Genomic DNA, 2,983 nt, shown 5'->3' on the forward strand with positions numbered 1-2,983 from the left:
CAGCTTTAATGTACTGCAAGCATTTCAGTCTGTCACTATGCATAGTGTAAGAAACATTCAAGAATGACTTCCTGAATGGAGAAGAAAGGTTTCTCCTGGATTTTGCTGGGTTTAGGGGTTTCTTTTCCATTAGTTCTCTTCCAGACAGACCAACTATGTTCCAAATCAGAATCCTTCAAACAGAATCAAGCAGAATCCAAGAGTTTGGCAAAATCCTGTGTCAACTGTATGTAGGAAACTACACTTTGGAGAGACACTTCATGCGTCACATACCCATTGTTGTCTCTTGGCTCCTCTTCATTGTCACCTGCCCATAGCTCAGCTGAATTCTCTGTCTCCCTGGAACCAAGTGGGGACTGCTGGCTCTGCTCCCTGTCCTGCACCTCTGAGTTGTCGTCCTCCCTAGTCACAGGACTAGCAGGACCTGCTGGCCATGCACTAGAGGGAACGGAACCAGAAAGAATGTGCAGCCATTTGAACATGCAGCCATTTATTTCACTGGGCACCAAGGGTTACCAACAAAGAACATGGTGGTACTTAAAACATGGCCTGTTCTGATTAAGCAACATCCCAGCCCAGAAACACAAGCACTGCAACACCTTTTATGTACTGCCAGCATTTCAGCATGTCAAGCCCTTTTCTTCTATACAATTATGGCTTCATAAACAGAGAAAAAATGCTTCTGCTGGATTTTGCTGGGTTTATTTTAATTCTCTTCCAGGCAGGCCACTCTATTCCAGGTCTGAAGTATTTGCACAGAGTTAAGCAGAAGCCAAAAGCTTGGCACAAACTTGTTCCTACCACATATCTGAAGTTGGAGTTTAGATAGACCCTTTCTCTCTCACATACCCATCATTTTCTCTTGGTTCCTCTTCATCATCCCTTGCCAGGGCCTCAGATGAATTCTCTGATGCTCTGGAAGGATGTGGCTGCTGCTGGCTCTGCTCCGTGTCCTGCAGTGCGGTAGAAATGGAGGCACTTAGGAACCACCCTGAACACGGTACTCCCTGCTCCCCTGTTTCAGTCCCTGCTTGGATTTGGGCTGGAGCTGTTTCTTTCCCTCGTTCTCCCCCAAACTGGCTAATTCACCTGAACACTGCTTAGTACATGAAGAGCTGCTGAAGACATAAAACCCCATACCCAAAGCTGCTCTTGTGTTTGGTAAAAGTGGAGGTGGGTCATGCAAATTCTGATGTAAAATTGGAGGCCTTTTCTTTGCAAAAGTTCAGCAACAAGCCTGTCAGGAGATAGCTGCCATGCTATGTTTGCTGCATGTTTCTGCTTTGCACAGCAGCAGTGGCACCCCAGATTTGAGCAGACACACTGCACTGTGGGCTGGATCAAAAATATTCTGAAACATGGATTTTAAAAGAAGCATTAAGATTTTAGTTAAAGGCCAGCTTTGTTGAAATTAGTTAAAGTAGATGGCCCGGCTGGAATTGATAAAATGTTAATAAGTAGTTAAAGAGAGCCAGACCCGAAATAAGTTTTTAGATGTAGGTAGCTAATTGCCTGTCACTTTTCTATTTGTTTAGCTGTGCTTTTAATGAGAAACAGAAACCCTGATAAATAGATTTAAAGAAACGGAGACAATTACTAATTTCCACCTCTGAGAGACTATTCAGAAATCACAAAAGGAGGAACTGGAAGTCCCCTAAGAGTAATTTGTATTGTCAAAAATCAGAAAGGTAGAAAGGTCAACGTGAGGGAGAGTAGCTTTACTTCATCTTTTAAGACCACTCCCCAAATAAAGAGACAACCAATGCAATTCAAAGAACAAACTACGCATGCTTCATGACTTTCAAACTAAATACTATATGAAGAAGAGAATGGAAGGTGTCAGTGTTATAAATCTGCATTTGTATTTTGAATATTCAAGACCTCTCTAATTAAACAGACTCTGTATTGGCTTGTAATTTTGCACTGCACATTAGGGAGCTATCCTGCACAGCTGCCTGGCGCTGGAATAACCATACACTTTCTAACTCTACACTGTTAGGGAGTTTATGTCCGTCTTAGTTGGGTGTCGATATTAGATCAATACCCATATTTTGGTAAATCAATTCCTTCAAAATAGAAGGGGTAAATTTAAAAAAGCAAACAAACGTGACTCTGTTAATGGCTTCTTGGAATAAGGAACAGAACTAGTTTGCACCCCAGTAAGGTGCAGTTGTGTTTTACACCTCAGTGAGAGGGGTACCTTAAACTGATGTTGCAGCTAAAACACTTCTCATTTGAGAAGTCAAAGACTTCCTGTGGTCTCCTTTAAATCACTGAAGAAAAAACCTCTTTTAGGTTGTTCATCCCCTCTCTGCAAGCGATTCTCAGAGATGCTGATGTGTTCATGAGTGTGTTTGGGCTCGACTGGGAACTGTGTCTAATGTGGTAAATCAGAGCCATGTTCCAACCTTTGAGGCCAGGGTATTTAGTAAGATGCCAGACGACAGGCAAGGAAACTAATTTGACTGCAAGATGGAGGGGAGTGTGCCATTCACTACTTACCACATCAGACTCATCGTCACTGATAACGATGACTTCAGGCCCAGAAGATTCGCCCGTGAGATCTATGATGACTTCTTCACCAGCTGAAAAACAGAACGTTAGAATCAAGATCAGAGATTGCAGAAGAGTTAAAAGGGCTGCCAGTGCGGAGCAGGCCGAGGTTGGATTCACTGAGCCCTGGGTTTCTTTTTTTCAGGAGCACGTCCAACATTGCACTCAAGCTTTGCCCCAGCAGTCCACAGGGAGCACTACCAGCCCTGTCCTCTGAAGGGGCAGTGCAAGAGGAAGAGCAGCTGAGTCCCTCACAAGTTCTGTTGGATGTCAACAGCTATGGGAGCTTCACAGCAAGAAATGATTCATCTCACACAGGGGAATGTTTAGCACACAAAAGGAAAAAAGCAACCAACCAACACTAGAGGGGATCCTCTTTTTTTACAGTTTTACCATAGTGTAGATTGTTCCCTTGAGGGATGGGGCACAG

The 2,983-nt window shown here is 43.6% G+C and overlaps 1 long non-coding RNA gene across 1 annotated transcript; it reads right to left on the minus strand.

Annotated features, from left to right (window-relative positions):
- Positions 1-296: 296 nt before the first annotated feature.
- LOC109146324 lies at positions 297-2,583 on the minus strand. The gene is made up of 3 exons (XR_002048286.2): positions 2,503-2,583; positions 850-953; positions 297-438 (listed from the first exon to the last, which is right to left on the minus strand). It is a non-coding gene; the product is annotated as an uncharacterized LOC109146324 (long non-coding RNA).
- Positions 2,584-2,983: the final 400 nt, after the last annotated feature.

Source organism: Corvus cornix, chromosome 4 (genome assembly GCF_000738735.6).
Source record: "Corvus cornix cornix isolate S_Up_H32 chromosome 4, ASM73873v5, whole genome shotgun sequence".
Lineage (NCBI taxonomy): Eukaryota > Metazoa > Chordata > Aves > Passeriformes > Corvidae > Corvus > Corvus cornix.